Source organism: Photinus pyralis, unplaced genomic scaffold (genome assembly GCF_008802855.1).
Source record: "Photinus pyralis isolate 1611_PpyrPB1 unplaced genomic scaffold, Ppyr1.3 Ppyr1.4_LG1, whole genome shotgun sequence".
NCBI lineage: Eukaryota > Metazoa > Arthropoda > Insecta > Coleoptera > Lampyridae > Photinus > Photinus pyralis.
Genome location: NW_022170249.1, coordinates 47,306,588 through 47,325,197, shown reverse-complemented (window position 1 = coordinate 47,325,197; position 18,610 = coordinate 47,306,588). Strand labels below are relative to the sequence as shown.

General features: G+C 33.8%; 1 protein-coding gene across 1 annotated transcript in view; it reads right to left on the bottom strand.

Moving 5' to 3' along the window:
• LOC116158854 overlaps nucleotides 1-824 on the bottom strand; it is a 51,816-nt gene extending 50,992 nt beyond the window's left edge. The window contains exon 1 of the mRNA XM_031471705.1: nucleotides 718-824. The gene's annotated coding sequence lies outside the window, so the exon portion shown is untranslated. The remainder of the gene's footprint in view (nucleotides 1-717) is intronic.
• Between the last annotated feature and the right edge of the window lie 17,786 nt (nucleotides 825-18,610).

The window sequence follows — 18,610 nt, the reverse complement described above, 5'->3', positions numbered from 1 at the left end:
TCCCAGATAACGCGTAAAGAAGTTAATTCACCCCACCTCTTATGGTACGATTTTGCCCTGAATTTATCAACTTTGCACCTTTTTTTGAAAAAAATATGGCTTCCCTTTTGCGTGTATTACTACAGTTAATTCCTTTGTGTCATAAATAAAGCTAATTGATTTACATTCGAACCGTTTCGCGTTGGTTTATCTCATCTCATAACCTGAAATAAAATTGGTACAATTAGATCGAACTTCACGTTTAACCGATTCCACCTGAGGGGAAATACTATACTACGTCAATTTTCTACTTGGATTCTGCCGTCAACAAGTTTTTTTTACCAACAGTGAATTAAGGCAATTGACCAATAACATTAAATTAAGCTTCGCTTACAATAAAATATACACTAATCGTAATAAAACGCTATTAACAAATCAATAATTTATATACAGTTTTATGTCTATGATTAAACTAAATATAAGATTTATTTACGTAATGACTTCAAAGAACTGTACAATAATAAGAAAGTCCTTGCCGTAATTTTGCCCGGAGGGTTTTAAGAATAATAATTTAATCAACCTTGGTTTATAGACTTGAAATGTGAAACTGTAACACAAAGTAGATTTCCTACTGTGGCTTGTTTTTATTCCACAAAATTTTACTTGATGATTATTAGTCATGTAGTTTACAACGGTATTGACCTTCGCAACGTTCTCAAATCAATTTAGTTAACTTACCTACACCACGGAGGCGTCTACTTAATATCCTAGGAAGCGTCATTCATCATGCCATGATGGACCAAGGACTTGGCCCTGAAAAAAGAGGTAATTAATTACGCGCGACTTACAAATATAGTATTGAATTGTGTTAATCCGAAATGGGCAAAATGATTATGGGGAAATTGTAAAGAAATGAAAAGCAAAAGTTTTGCTGTGTGGCATAAGGTGAAGAGAATTATGGTTTCTGCAGTCAATTTTCCTTATTATTTCAGATTATGACTTACCACGAGTTTACCAAAAAAAAGAAACAAAACACAAATAATGCGGAAATATGGAGAATCATTTCAGTTAGATTACAGATGTTTAAAGATGATCCGGAAGTATTTTTATCTTTCAGAAAAGCAGCATCGTTTGTTCATCTTATCTTATCCATTGCTAACATTGACAGAGTGATAAGTGGGTTCACAAATTTTAATTTCCAACCCGGGGTGACGAACACTGTTTTTAAATCAGATAAATATGTGACTCAAAGCGTTGTTCTCTCAAAAGGCTTTCATGTTAAAAAAAAATTGAAGACGATATGAAATATTCATACTGTGGCCATAATAATGTGTCATTTAATTCGAAATGTTTTTAAACAACAGATTTTTGAATGTCAAGTTATAACCAACTTCAGAGTATGGCATGGAAGTTCACGTTCACATTGCAAAAAATCGCCCTTTAATACAGGGATTTGTCTTTTTTACAAACTCCCAGCAAGCGTAAAAATTTGCGAAACAGCTGTTAAATTTAAGCGAGAGCTAAAAAGCGTTATAATAAATAACTGTTTCTATTCCCTGGGAGAATTTGAAGCATTCTGCCTTAAAGTTTTTGTTCACTTTTTGGTTTATATATCTATAACATTAAGTACATGTATCCGTTAATTTATTTGGCAATCCTGTACATGTTTGTTATATACATACTAAAATTATGTTCTTTTTACTGACTTGATCAATGCCACATTACTCTGGTTTATGATCTAATAAAGTTATTATTATTATTAATGGGTATTAGGCCAAAAATTACATTGTTGAATGTTGTTTCCATTCACTGTCTTTAAGAATTTTAAAACTTTCGCCACAATTTATTGTATGGTGTTGTGACTGGTAACCCTATATAGGTCTCTTGGAAATGTTTCTAAATATATATAATGCAAAAATATACTTCATTGGATGTGTATTGATTCACAGCAGATTCTGTTTAGAACTTGCCCTGAGATACGTCACAGAGACATAAGGTGTCCTAAGAGATTCTATGGAGATTCTTATCCAGAGGTTTTTAAGATGATTTTTAAACGTTTTTTTTTTAATTTGGGTGTAACAAAACGCCAAACCTTTCTGTTTCTGATAATCAATGTATCAATCAATGAAGAATAACTTGGTGGTTAGAGTAATAGTAAAGAATATCTTATTTGAGCTCTTAAAAAATCTGTAAAAATGCACAAAGAATCTCTTAGAAATCAGTAAAATTTACTTGATCAAGCTAACCCTGGGTAATTTCCTAAGGGCCCCAGAAAAATCTTTGACGAGTTTAAAAGAAAAGTGGTCTCGTTGAACTAAACATGAAGTTACACATACCTACATGACTTATTGGGTTCTATTTCGATGTTCCGATAGGCGAAATTTTTGTATCCCCAGGAATATTAGGCTTTCATATACTCGGTTTTATACTTTTTAGCGCATTTTCCAACGAAGCCCGTTTCTCTGTTCGTCCTTTGTCGATCAGGGACCTTACAATTTTCAATATACTTAGTTCGTTCTTTTTGTATTCCGTAAAAATTTAATTGTCATCTGTCGTCAGACGATAGGAAAAGGAGACTGGTAAAGTGATAGGAGGCAGGAAAAGAGTTACTACCACTGTCATGGAAACTAAAATTTTCTAATGTGAAGCATCAGGTATAAACATGATGGTTTCATGGTGATTTCCGGAAAATAATAATAATTCACTTCGTGTCCCTATGCCATTGCATTATCACCTCCGGGATTTTATACGTATTCACCTTACTTCCATATTATAAATAATATAGTTTCCATGTTTTACAGGAAAAATTCCAGAGCAAGAGACTCTATTAGTCACTTATATTGATTTTGCATGAATTGCGTAAATAATGACCTTCTTCATAGTGTTGGTGACGTGAACTAAACAAATTATAAATATGGTCAAATATGAAAGATAGGTCGGGTTGTCGCATAAAAATTTCCGGTGGTAGGCCAGCATCAAATTTCACAAGTCAGCAGTGCATATTTCAAATTCTTAATTCTTAGTGTGAAAAACATGGGAATACTAAGGTTAACTTGCGCCAAAAGGATATCCCAAATGTAATTGGATTAAACCGGTAGAAACATTAACCTGAAGAGCGAGCTATCAGATAAAATCTTATATACAAATGACCAAGTGCAAGAGGGGGTGGCTGCTAGACTCCATTTCTTTAATATATCAGAATTTTTTTAATGGAATGGTGTAAGTATCAAAAATCGCCCATTCGTCCAATGCGGATAAACATTTACAACAGCTTCCATGTATGTATGTATGAAAATAAATGATAAGCTGCGCCAGTTGGCAAGTTCTTTTGTTCAAGGAATATTTTAAATTACCTTTACACTGTATTGTCTTTGTCCGCTAAACGTAGCTGGGGGATGCTATTCAAAAGAAAAAAAATTTGAAAAAATGACTATATAGTTCAGAATATTCTTAATACATCGGAGAATACGCAATTGCACGCTGCGAATGTAGTCAAACGTGACTTAGAATGGATACACATTGTGCATCCTTCATAAGCAACTGACATAAATGTTTTGAAGGAAAAGTAAAATCACAGGTGCTCTTACATAAAAATAGTAAAAGGTAACATATTACCTTATATGTTGATGAACGAGTGTCATCGTGACGTAATTATTTGAATGAAAACAAAAGTAATTCGTTGCAAATGAAATAACTATCTTCTCATAGTAATTTCATCAGATCATAATTAAAACAAACTCATGATTGTCGGTTTGGGAGAGAGCGCATTTTCTTCAGGAAATTATATACGATATAGATCTCAACTTTTCCCATGACATATCAGTACAGTGTAGTTTTATGTTAAAAATTTATCTGTTAGGTATTGAGTAACTAGGAAAGAAAAAAAAGTTACATAAAATCGTGACAAACGTTACATCTAAAGCAGCTGATAGGATTTACAAGAATACGGCTCACGATACAGTTAGAGGATATCCCTTTCAGCAGGTCAATGCTATCGTTGCCGATGTTGACCACGACAGATTTTATAAATTCACACACAAAGATCTTTCGGTGATACAACGCTCCGAAACACCTTTTCGGTCAACCACTTCTGAGGCCGATAATTAATAGAGGATAATTAAAACACTAAGCTAATTCGCATACTTACTTAATGACCGGGCATTTAAAAGGCCTAATCACCAATAACTATTTGTAACGTGATTAATTGGTTAATGACCATTTATAGATGTGCGCGAAGCACATGTTCTTAATTATTCTTGGTTCGCTACGCTTACCATTTTCGCTAATGTAACTTTGACTTTAACAAATTGCAAAACGACAAACCGCTACTTTCATCTTTTTTTCGAGTAGATATACAATACAGATCATTAAACAACACTTTTTTTTCTCTTTTCACGATTCAATATGGAAAAACATAAAAAAATGCGAACGGGTTTCATAATACGACGCAACAAATGGACGAACAAGAAATTGAATTGTATCAAATTTACTTTTGTAACATCCCTACGAAGCAAAACAGGCAACAGATTCATTGAGATCTATGAAATTAATTTGAGGCGAATTAAATTGTTTTGAATTCATAAACAGTCAAACCAAACAATTTGGAGGACTAATGACCAATTCTTTAACAAACTATGAAGCGAAACGAATGGCCCAATAATGCATAAAAACAATTTTTTTAGTCGGAAGTTTAACCAAATGAATTTTATTTGTCAAATTTCGTGTAAGTGAATGTATTTGAATCTGTAAACATTAAAATATGACAAAGTACATTTTCCTAGTTCCTAGTTTTATTGAAATGTCCGAAACATAATGAATTAGCTTCACAGGTCTGGCAGAACAGACGCACGAAGATATTTGGTCGTGCATGAACCATTAGCATAAGTCCTCTTCTACCCAAATTTTAAATCCATGGCACTCTCTGGTAAAATGTATGATTGAGAACGGACCAAGTGTCTCCACAATAGTTAGATACTTTTCCTATTTTGAAAAATACGCTCTAAAACAAGCATCCGATTCTATTGCGAGTGGTTTTATTAGTAGCGCACTTAATTAATTGACATTTTGGCATATGTCTACGATTTTTATGATGAGCAGAAGCTGGGAAATTAATTAAAGAAGTTTTAATTTTTGGATGTAGATAACAGAATACGCCTGCCTGCTTAAAATTTCCTAGGTTCCCTCTCCGTATCTTTAAGTTTATATTTACAGAGGATTTTTTTTGGATTTTTCACGCCGAAGAGGGTGGTGGTTCCATGTTTGATTTTTTTGTAGGATTCACAAGCTCCCCTTTAAGTGCACATAACAGTATTGTGGCTTATAATTTTTGTCTAAAAATCGCTTTTACATAACTATTCGTCTGCAAGTGCTGTAATTTCGAATGTTTTTGTTTCCTTGTTTAATTTTTATTACAGGGTCTATAAGCCACCCTTTAAATGCACATAAAGTCCTTTACCGTTTCAAGATATACAGGTTTTTTGAAATGAAAACTCAACTTTATATAACGATTCGTTTATAACGAGGGATGTCATTATATAGAACTCCAAGTATGTTTATTTCCTTGTTTGATATTGTTTACAAGGTCCACACATCACCTTTTAAGTGTACATAATAGTGAACCCTTCCCTGCTCCAAAATTGCATCCGCTTATACATAATAATTCGTTTATTTTGTGGGAGTAACCTTTGATACATTAAATGTTTTTGTGTCCTTGTTCGATAATGATATTGTCTATGTTTCAATTTGCAAAACACCACTTTCCACCCCTTTCAACCCCCGGGATTTCACCCGCGGAAAAATTCAGCTGTTTTAATTATTTTTCCCAATTTCTATTCATTTCACCTGCCTGAAAAACCCGGTTTCGCCCGGTAACTAATTTTTTTTTAAAATAAATTATTTTAGAGCTATTTAGCCTGGACTATGTGGGGATTTTGGAAATCATAGATACGACGATGGACAAATTAGGGAAAAGTTGCGCAAATAAAGAGTTAGTATCGTGTTTTAAAGAGATCCGGAAAATTCCGATTACTTCCGAAGATAAGCCCGAAAAATCAAAATTTGCCGATTTCGTTTTTATTTTTGTCTGGTGTTATTTGAACAGATACAAAAAATAAAGAAACACTTTTTCATTGTCATTTTTTGAGCTCTACATTCTACAAGACACCGTTGAGAGATTTTTAATACAACGTTTTGTTTCGGAGAAACCTCATCAACTTTATTTTTTTATATGGCCCGTAAACAAATACATACTGAATTGAGTAGAATTTTTTAACACGAAAAGCAAAAGTTCTAAACTGTTTCAATACCCAGCGGATAAGTTTCCTAGAAAATGGAAAATTTGTCCGATAGTTATTCTCGCACGATTAGGGCGTTGTGGACGGGTGCACCATCCTGTTGAAACCAGCAGTTGCTGATTTTTGTGCCATACATCCTTGTATTCGTAATAAAAAATGCTACTAAACATTTTTTTATGCATCTCTGTGTGTCCCAGAATGGTTTACATTCGCAATTGGGTTAGGATTGTAGGATCGTTGTTATTTGGGTTTCATCTAGTAGTGATATAATAATCTATTATATCAAATTTATTCCCAATTTTGCATCGTTAATAAACATTATGGAATGCCATCTGAAGTAACGATGTGTAAGCCAACTTCCGCTTCCGGAAGTCGTACATAGCTGATAATATTTTGCCTAAAATGATCTCAATAAGTAACAACTTTTCAGAAATCCAGTCAGATAATAATAAATTCAGATCGGCAAGATTTGGGAGGTAGTCCAAGGTATATTTCCAAAAGCGATGTCTGTATATAGATACGCGTACATAAATAACATTCAAATTGGGGTGTCACATGTTCATTTCGTTTTCAGAATCTTATCTTACTCCAAAATAGCATAGAACGATTCGTGCCACTTTTTAAACAAAGTTCCTTCTCCCGTGTACGAAGTACTTAAAAATGAACTTACTGACAGTTTGTAATTGACCAATTCAAATTCAATCAATACGAAATACTACAAGCATTACTCAATTATAAAATTTAAAAACCTCAATTACTGTACAGAACGCTATTTTAAATTAAAGGATCGATTAATTGAGGACATACGATGAAGAAACCTAGTAAATCGAAACTAACCCATACCACGTTGGCACTAGTTGAAATAACTAAGGGTTAGGTTCATATATAATAATAGTCCACAGACCAGAAACGTAATTTGAATATAACATCTTTCACTTTCTTTAACTTGTGATTTTGCAACATTATCTACTGAATACCAACCGCATTATAAACTAATAATATTAATTGTCAGTTCACAGAAAATTCGGATACCGCTCCCAACGAACTTCTTAGAGCAATAAATAACTGAACTTATAGGTTACCAAGATGTTATCGTCATTTAAACACAATTTGCAAATTTTGGCTTATCACTCATAAATATCTTATACCATTTACCAACCTCATACATCAAACGCTCTTACTTAACACCACCTGAAAATTAACATCAAAATATTTAACATATTTTTTGTAAATGTCATAAATTAATTTAGATAACAATAATTTATTTACAACGTAGCAAAAAATAACAAGCCACCAGACCTATGTTTTATTAACGAACGATTATAATCGTATTACATAACGTTATTGAACTGATATGGAAATTCTTTGACGTCAAGATAATCCATAAAGTAATGGAGAAAGTTAAACACACAACTTTAATCTTTAATAATCTCTCGAAATCATACTCAGACCTTTAACCTTGCTATGAACAACCTACTTTATTTATTTATGATTTATGTACCAAATTAATATTACAAACCCCAAGAAATGATCAAATCGAATGCAAAAATCGAAACGTCTTAATCAGAGAATATGCTGATTAATCCAGTATTAAACAAATGATAATTAATAGAAGTGTAATTAAATACATCCGTTGTTAATAATACCCGTAATCATAACGGGAAACCTTTTGACATGATTTATGGTATTGATGTACGTATGATCAAACCATAAACATACTTTTTTTTGCAAGATCCTGAGATAACTGAAGAGTGAAGAGCTTAGTGACGACGGTGTAAAATTTGCGAATAATGCACAGGATTTTGTTTTAACTCCGAAACTAATGGTGCCTTTAGACTAGCAAGAAAACTCGCGCGATTTGCTGTCTGACACTACCGTCACAACTCACAAGTGTAAATAGCATTGCGAGTTCATTTGGCAGAACTCGCAGAAGAATTCTCGCGACACTTTTCTTGCCAGTCTAAACAGGGAACAGTCCAGCTCACCACGTGTTTCCTCAAAACGATATGACTTCCTGGAGGACGGTTAAATAATTTCCAGGTATCGTTTCTTATAATGGAGTTTATTTCATCTGCCATCGCTTCGTACCACTTCTACCAAAACTCTTCGTTGGGCAACGATTTCGTATATAGTTCGCTGTGTTGACAGCTTCCGCTCAAAATTACATGGAAATCCCCCCTTGAATTAGTAAACACCTCGCCATGTCCAACAAAGTTCGATTTTTATCTCCGATATATCGCTCTGCTTCGAGTTACAAGTAATTGTCAAGCGACAAGAAATCCCAAGCTCTTATACCTGCCAAAATCTCTATTCACGCACTCTGTCCCGTTACCGGTTTGTAGAAATTTTACTTTCTTGCTCTGGACATTTTCAAAAAGTTTAATTACGTCTTTAGTTACCTCAAGTACCTATCTCTAAAACAACCAACTGCGATGCCACACCTACAAGGCATGCGCTACATATTGCAAAAAATTCCAGGACTCTAGGACAATTCCCGGGCGAACGGACGGACAAAACGCAAACAATGGGGCATTTTTTATTTCTTAAGGTCTGCGCTAAAAAATTATGGTTGTAGGATAGAAATGAGTTAATTGATTGATTTTAGAGCATGTGAGCCTTGCTCATCGCAATAGTTTAAAATTCGAGGATACCTTTGCAGTGAAAGCCTCAGTTAATCAAAAAATCACTTTTGATTTTCATAATTTACAACAATAAATACTTAAAAGTCACCAAGGTTTTATGGTTTTATTATTGTTGACGATCTTGAAACATCTTGCTAACTTCAAATTGCTAAGGTTTAACATTATAAAAAACGATCATGAAAGTTTATATTGGACCCAATAAACTTTCGTTAAAAGTTCGATTGTGTCGAATGATTAACTGTATATTATCTATTCATGAGGGAATGTGCATTATGATACCGACGCGGCAGATCTATATTATTACTCCTTTTTTATTGCCTTTTTTTGTTTTTCCGTCTCATTTATAACGCCTTTACAATTAGGTACAACAAAAATTTCTTTACCGCTACTTAAAGTTTTCAATGATGAACCGTGTAAATCACCTACCGGCGATTTAAAATTGGAAACTACCGTTAATTTAGTTAATAAAAGTAATATTAGAATGATAAGACAATGGTGGTCGTGCGCGTATTGTTCCAATAACGTTAAAGGCCTTCAACTTCCTTTTTTGTTTTTGAAACGAGGGAAGGACGAGATGTGTATACGTTAATGACGTTTTCGGTTATGGGCATAGGCACCGCTATAAACACTACTACGCGCGGAAAAACAATTTAAACAATTCAGAATTTACGGTAAAAAATACTAATTAATGGTAGGTAGTAGTACACATTGCCAAATTCCAGCTTCTCACGCCTCATCGTAGTAAATTGTGTAATTGGACTTTAAACGTCTTTTATATAATAATTTACTACAGTTATTAAATGTTATTCCGTATTTAATTAAGCCAGTTTTGTTGATAAATTAATCTTTCCCTAACTGCTATAGAAAGTCGCCGCAAAACTATTTCCCATACCTAGGACAAAACTTTACGAGTGAGAACCATTAAGTAATTTTATGTTTCAATCTGTATACACTACCCGCACCCTCAGCTACCCCCACTTTAAGATTTTGATACGCACCCCCCATCGAGTGACACATCATTTTAAATACCATAAAATTCTCTTTACTGAAGTAATCCCAAAATCAAATTATAATGGTCAGGTTATGAATTAATTTATAAAGAAACAGGACAAATACAAAATAAACAAGTTTTTTACTCAAAAAATAATGCGGAATCCGAGGCGGAATCGCGTAGGGAAAAGTTTTATCGCTCGAAAAGATACACCCTGTATATTATATTTACAAATTTGGAAAGTCTGGGTATATCACATTGGTCTAATGCCTACAGAACCACTGCATGGATACCATCACAACCAATCGCTTTCTTACCCATGCGATCATTAATTGCTCTTTTTGCTTCACACCTCATAATATCTGGTCCTTTATTATCGTCTTATACTGCAACTCATTTTCCATCTTACCTTCTCTTCTCCGTTCTTTCAAAACATTTGTTACTACTTGATGTTGCACCATTCTTCCTTCATGTCTGAACTTGGTGGTTACTTTTCCAAGCCCTTCATGATACTCAAAGAATATCTTTGTGACGCATCTGTTTTGAACATTCCTAAGTCCCACTTCCTAATGCTGCTTTTTTTCCTAAATGATTAAGCATGCTTCTTAAATCCTTTGCAAGTATATTGTGATCTGTGTCAGCATCTGCCCAGAGATATGTTCTGGCCTGCATGACCTGTCCCCTGAACTCTTGCCCGTGTAGAGTCTCCGTTTGCGATGTTCAAAGCAAGTATTAGCTATCCTTAGGTTTACGCTTCACAAAATCCAACAAGCTTTTCACCTCTTTCATTTGTCTTCCCCAATCCAAATCATCACCATCATATGTTTTTCCACATCTTCTTCCTCGGCGTCTGATATGGGTAGGTGCACTTGAATTATAAGGGTGTCTACCGGCCAACTTATCACTTTAATCGATATTACTCGGCCACTTTCTGGTATTATTTTCGTAATGTTTTGGTCCAACTTCTTTTCGAACAAAATTGCTACCCTTACTTCTTTTTTCTGACCTCCTTTGGAAACCATTTGTAATCTTCTCCGTCAAACTCTCCTTCTCCTGGCCACCTAACTTGGTTACATCTGGTCGTTTGCGATAAGAAGTGTGTAATCAAGCGACAATGCACATGTTTTATCGCTGTTAAAAGAATGCAGGTGTTTAGAGAAATGTGCATTTTATGCGCAAAAGTGGGGACGTTTGGTGCTTTCCGTTGTGGCTGGCGTCTATTTAATGTAATTATGATTGGTGATTTATTTCAACATTCATGCGGAAGGAGTTTGTTTTATGGTGGAAGTTGAGTTCCGTTAAATACTAGAGATAAGAGAAGACGGTGGTTTCATTGCTTTTTCATTCGCAACGGTAGACTTTTCTTTACCGCAAGTCAGTCTGTAATTTGTCAGTAGGTATTGTGAAAAGGCAAAAGAAGTTAAGCAATCTTAATAAAAGGTTTAAATTATTACATCGTAAAGTGGCAAGTTTTTGAAAGCGTCCGTTATCGGACGTTAGTACCTATGTGAGTCGACCAAGCAAATTATTGCATAGTGAAGCCTTATTTTTAAGGTTTCCTTTTCATTAAAAGTGTTCTATCATCCGGAAAGCCACCAATTTTATTTAAATTAAATTCAACACACCAGATTTTGACATCAAGTTCAGTTCACCAACAAGTGAAGTGTCCTGAAGCTACCACCGAATGTTTTTGTGTCAGTTTCAGTGCGCGTTAATATTTCAAATTTGTTACGACCAGATTGATTGGATTTATTTAATAACTGTAAGTCATAAATTTCTTCGATTAATTATCTATCGAACACCTTTTGTTTTGAGGAATAAATGTTTGTATTTGCTCATTAATTAACTGTATGTTTAATCGAACCCATTTTGCGACCCAGATAGAGTTTTCATATCAGATTTTTCTATTCACGCCCAAGAATTGTTTCGGGTGATAATGAAAATTTGTGTAGTTAATTCTTTGGAATTTTCAGTAGTTGATCGAAGCTACTGAGTCTCCCAAAGTATTAATTTAAAGTCAACTTTGAGATTTTTCATTGTGACAGGAGTCGGACGTCTACGAGGAAAATAATTACAATTCTAAATTTAATGGTTGTTTTGATTTGAGCTAGCTGGACAGTTGTCGTTTTGTGGATGACTTTGTAACTCTTTGACATTGCACACAGCAATATGTTACACGGTATACCATCACCTGTTAAATATAATGCGAACAATTTGGTGTTTTGTTTACTTATTGAAACTCCCAAGTACTAGAATTGCAATTTGCATTACCATTACTTCGAATTACCCAAACTACAGTTAGAATTACTTGAAAATTACCACAATTATTTAACGGATTAGTCGAATTATTATCAAAATAGGAAGTACTTCGAAATAGGTAAACACATTTTCGAAATGAACTCCCCCTTGATATAATTGTTTAGAAAAGGATATGATCCTCATCATAAATAAACCAAAAAAAAACGAAAAACTGTAGTGGTGGTTACGACCACCCAAGCAAATATGAATTTCCAACGGATTTGGTAGTATTTTCCATAGAAACTCTTGCCCCGTAACGATATGGTAGAAGGAATGAATTAAAATAATTTACGTCGACCTATTAAAGCCATTGTTGTTGGATGCCCAAAGAGGTAAAGAAAGAGTTGTAAACAAGCACTTACGTATTCATAAGTGCATTCTGAAAATGCTCTTCAATCTAGACCACATTTAATTAGCCGTTTAACGATAATTAAATATGTTACAGCGGTTGCATGTGCATTTATAAAAAAACGTTACACCACTTACTTTTTACAGTTAATTATAAAAATCGGTAAATTTGCAGATTTCTCAGTTACAACAAACTGTTGCTTTTAATTTTTCTTTAAATGGGATCATTAAAACGAAATTAGTCGTAAATAACTAAACGGATAAGATCATCGTCATCCACGGCAAGAAACGTTCTTGTATGTAACCGTGCCGCTTTTTACTGTTTGCCCATGAAATGCCCGTAATTTTTACCCATCGCTTTGCGTTCCTGTGTTTTCAAACTGGAATGTAATTAATAAAAGTATACACACAGAAATTCTAACTCGTTTGAATTCTTAATACATAAAGCAACGGGAAATTAGTAGGTATTGTGCAAATACGGATCTATGCTATTTTATTAACCGTAACGCACTGAGGCAAGAAAGTAACTCAAGGCACCGAACGCAAGGGACGCCGACATTGAGGTTCGCGTTTTATGATTAAGCGCGAAAGCCTAAGTAGGCCACATCCGAAAATTACTACTAATGTAATTAGGCGAACTTTATTAATTAACTTCACATAAGAATTAGACAATATCCTATTTACGGCTCAAGTAAAGGATCAATTATTGTGGAACGCCACGCAGTAACGCCAGTAATTTTACTCGTGTAGGTGTTTTATTAAATAATAATGTTAATTTATAACACCTCGACAATGACATGTTGACATTTTTATTGTAATTGTTGTAATTAATTAAGGTGTGGTTTATTAGATATTTGCCTATGCAGTTGTACAATACGTAACCGGACAAGCAAGAAAGTCGAGATGAATCTATATCCACATATTTTACATTTAATTTAAGATTCATTAAAAATACTCTAGCTATAAATGAACTAAACAGGAAATGTAGAATGAATTAGTTGCCTTATTGTGATTGGACGAGTCCGTTCGATATTGTCCTACCTCTATTAATTAACTATAACTTATCTTTGGCATCGACGAGGATCGATTAATTCTAACAGTATTTGCTGGGTCGTAGGTCAGTAATTTACGTTGATTAACTATAGTTGAATCTAACAGTACTTTTTTATTCTTGTGGTGTGTGTAATGTAAACTTTTTATCAATTTTTATTATAGCCAATATTTTTTGCTTCATCTTGTCATACAAATATGGAAGAATGATTTGAACGATCGATGGCTATCAATTCGTGCAACAATTTATTAACTTTTTTTAAGTTACAGTTATCATTTTTCGCGTTAGATCATTAACTTTTTTTCTGCTATGCATATTTACATAACAAAAACGTGATTTACTTTTTTCCACACGCACGTCGGACACCCTAATCTTTTAATTTTGTTTTCACAGTTGCTGGACACTCTCAAACCTATACTTACTATAATAGTACAGGTTTATCATTCATTCATTCATTCATTCCAGACACAACTCGAACACCATCCCCAACCTTTTCTGCTATGATTGCTTAGTTCTATTTTGGATTCCCCATGTCTCGTCTGAGATCTATAAACGACAAATCGTAATGGTATGTCGAAATGAGGACTTAACAACGTTTCGAATCTGCAATTTTAATAGGTAAACGAATCAAACGGTAAAGCATATACGAATTTATGCCTGAATTTTTCTATCGTGCAATATTATTAATATTAATAATCATATGGCGATGCTGATAAACCGTTTAATTTTAATGTTTTCCACGAAATTTTGTTAAAACCAGGCCAAAGTTGGCATCTTACTTTATTAAAAAAATTACCATATCCATATGCGAGATAAAATTAGACTAGAACGAATGCAGTTTTAAAAGTCAGTTGGCGTTGAGATAAACGACATAATTTCAACGTCTAAATTCAACTTAAATTAATTACGTTTCAGTTAGAGTTTAGACTGTAACACAAAGTTATATAATTCAAGTCTAAATTAAATAATAAAATAAACAATGCTATTTGAAATAGATTAAAGTTAAATTAAACTATTCAATCTGTTATTAATTAATAAAGTGCATCTCGCGAGTTATTGTTGAACAATGTTTAAAATGGAAAACTCAAGTAGAAGTTTAATTCCACTACATGTTTGGTGCCCTAACTAGCAGAAATTTGAAAATACTTTCTTGGACAACGAAATCTGCTAGCTTTTGGATAATGGCTAAATGCCAAGCAAACTTAAAAGTGCTTTTTAAGTGATGAATAGTTATAATCTCTTTATACAACGTGGCAGAGATACTTCGATCAGATTTGAATGGGGATTGGAAGGAGGCAAGTTAGTCGTTGAAGTCGTGCCCGGAATGAAAAATGTGGGTACTTGTTAAAATTGAATCTTTCGGATGGCTTAACATTGATCGTTCACTGATTGATGCAATATCGAATCGATTTCGAAATCGGCCCTCGATCAATCTCAGGAAGGATCCTTTATACCGATACGAAGAAACTCAAAAGGTCATTATTTGGTGTGCATTGTAAAAACTCGGGATACTCGGTCTTTATTATTTAAAGTAAAGGAGAACATACAGTGAATGTGAATCAGAATTCAGAATGTTCCCAAATTTTGTCATCGCGGAAAAACGAAATGGATATATGAAAATAATAGAACAAGAACAAATTACATATAAGAACGAGGTTTTAAAACATAATAAATTTCATGAAAAGAATTACTAAAAAAATAAAAAAAAATGGATATTGTATTTCAATTTTAATGAAAGTTTTCCGTATAACTTTTGTGGGACTTTGATTTAGAAAAATTATCCACCGGGCATTACTTTGCATGGCTGTATCTAAAGTGACGAATTTATGTGGACAAGCCACTGGCCCGAGATGCGATTAAACGCTAAATGGCAGCAAATCCAAAGGGATATAAAATGAGTTTAATATTCACTAGAATTATGTATTGTTTCTCTGTACGTTATCCAATAAATGACTATTATTATTATTATTATATACTGCTGTGTAAACAATGTCAGGTGAGACGGTGTTTTTAAAACATTTGGAATGAATTAGGGTGCCTAATATTATTAATTAATATCATCAAAATTTTGTTGTCTCTAATTAATATCCTGGGTATAATTCTGTTTTAATACACAACAATCTTGCGAATCGAGTGTGTAATGGAGGTCTGATTTGTTTATTTTCTTTACAAATGAAGTATTTCTTGGAATTGTGGCATTAAGGAATTTTTATACCTCAATTATTTGTTATTAAAGTGCGTATTAATACGAATGTATCAGTGATATTAAGCTTTTGTTTTATTTGATAAAGATAAAGGTGTTTGAGATAACGTGACAATTTTTAATCTTAAAAGGGATACCAAAAAGAGTGTAGTAAAGGGGACCAAAACAGACATTCTCTAAAATAAAGTGGAGTTTCGTTGGGAAAGCACCAGAATTTGCGCTTTTTAATTTGTTTCTTAAGATCCTTAACGCGTGGTAGGATTGAATTAATGGTTTTGCTTGGGTTTTCGGGTTTTCCAAAAATTTTCAAAATGTTACCAACATTGCTACCCCAAATGAGGGTAAGAAAAAAAGTGTCGATCGAAATTTCGTATCTTTAAACGATACTTAGTACGGCAAGTTCAAGAACTGCTGAAGGAGCGTTATACCCAAAAATTTTTGTGAAAAATCATATTTTCATTTTCAATACATAAGAAGTGGCACATATATGTACACTCAAATGTCATGAAGTTTTGATAGATTTAGTAATTCGACCAAGAATTTCAGTTGCAATTTTGTTCGAATTTTCATCAAAGATGTCATACCTACTCAAGAACTTAGGCAAAGCCACAAATTCCACTCTTCTATGTCATTAAAAAAAATGTAATAAAAAATGGTCGATGATATAGGTATAACTAACTTCATCTCGGAAGATACTGTGTTTTAATTTTAATATAATCGTAATATTTTAATATAATATTAATATTTTATATAGGTAATACTTCAAAGGTAAAACAATCTGACCTGGTGATGACGACTCACACACTATTTTTATTTTACCCACGTTCCAATGTCTGTATCCTAAAGAAAACTTTTTCAAACAAAATTTATTGAAATCCCGTAAAAATCGCCAACCTTAGCCAAATGAGCGTCCAATCCCATGCGTGTAATAATTCTCGGAGAGGAGGAAGTACGGCAATTCCCCCCAGGAGCATTTTCTAAAAATGAAAAAAATCGACCCGTTGAATTCAAGGCCGGAATATTTTCCTCCCTTCGCCATCAAGAAAGCTCATGACTACTTAATTTGCCTCAATTCTCTTCCCAGATATCACCTCATATCATAAAGGCAGTCGTGTTTTACTGAATGAAAGTGAGCTTCCTTGAGCGGAGATGAGCTCCATGGGGAGTCGATTTTGCAAAATTTGGATTTCTGGTGACGAGTACACCTGAGCAGAATATTATGAAACGAATTGTAAGGGTAATATATTCCGAGGGTGAATATTCCTCAATCAAATATACCGCGTGTCTCAGTATGTGATAATGGACTAACCATGAGCTTTTAATTTTATTTTTTGATACTTTTAATTAATTTATTGTAGATCGATAACACTATTACTTTTTGTAACATGTATTTTCCAGTAATATTTGTTACAGTCCCCAAAAATATCCAGTAATATTATTAAATCATGTAAAAAGATAAATAAATTGTTTTCAATATAGAAAAACATTTAGTTTATATAAGTATATCCTTGCTCCATCTTCAGTACCCACAGCACAAACGATTTCTCTGGTACTCCTACTCCTCAGCTGATGCCACGGATCAGACTGAACTGAATCCAGATCTCTACCCAACACAAGACCTAACAGTATGGTCTGTCCTATTTCACTACCATTATATAGTTTACTCTTCTAAAAAAATTCGTGAATTCAATGTGCATGGCACCTTCACATGAGCAAATAAGAGGAGTGAATGACGCTCTGATATCCTCAGCAGCTGTCATATTTGTGGTGCGTCTCATGGGCATGTTGATTTGGAATTAATTAAAAAAGGCAAAATTTTATATATGAAATCGTATTGTCTGCTCATCCAGGACTGCTAACACGATAAATCGCGATGAAATGAATCAAGTATCTGGACTACAGTGACTTTATAGAGACAGTGGCGACAACAGGGTATCTCGTTTTTGATTGGTCGTTGGTTCCGGTCGCCATATTGGAGCTAAATTCCAAACTGGCCAATAGAAAACCTTCAAAACGACGCGGTACACTCCGTGCTATAATTATTAATTATACTGTTTTGACAGTGTCACCTGTAATTGTCACGGCTTCATGTTACTAGTTTATACTTTGCTTCTTGTATTTGCTTTATTTTACGTTTTCCGTCTCCAGTTTTATATAAACTCGATTTTTAAAGACGCATATAGTTTGGATTTATTACGATATTATAAGGTATGTAATCCGCTTAGTGTTTTTAGATGTAAAACTGTGCCTAACCTTACGACTGGTAATTGATGTAAAATTTTTTTCAGACGCCCTAAATACCTAATGAGTTTAGATAGAAAACTGGTTAGAGAAGCAGCTTATCCGAAATTTAGCAGCAAATTCAATTGTGATCGTAAATACGCTTGAATTGGTTTTATGTTTGCTGGAGCACATGGAATATTGATCTCTTGTACTCCGTGGACTAGATCAACGTGTTTTGTCTTCCATTTAAGAGACTAAAGAAATACTTTTAAGTCTGGAAGGAGCAACACGCGACAGGGGACAGAAGACACTGAAATGTCAAACACAATTTAATGATTATTTATATGTACATTTTGGATATTGCACCATATGTCATACTTATTATACCGTTTTCCATATACCCATACCTTTTTGAATTTGGGAGGCATTTGTTTTCCCATAGGTTGTTCTGCAAAGCTTTAAACGATCATTTCTGCGCCGTTCGTTTTGAACAAAAATCTTTACTTAAATGAAACTGACATTTATTATTCTACGCTCACAATTTGACATGACAAGGTATATTGATCTTACAATCAATTTTTT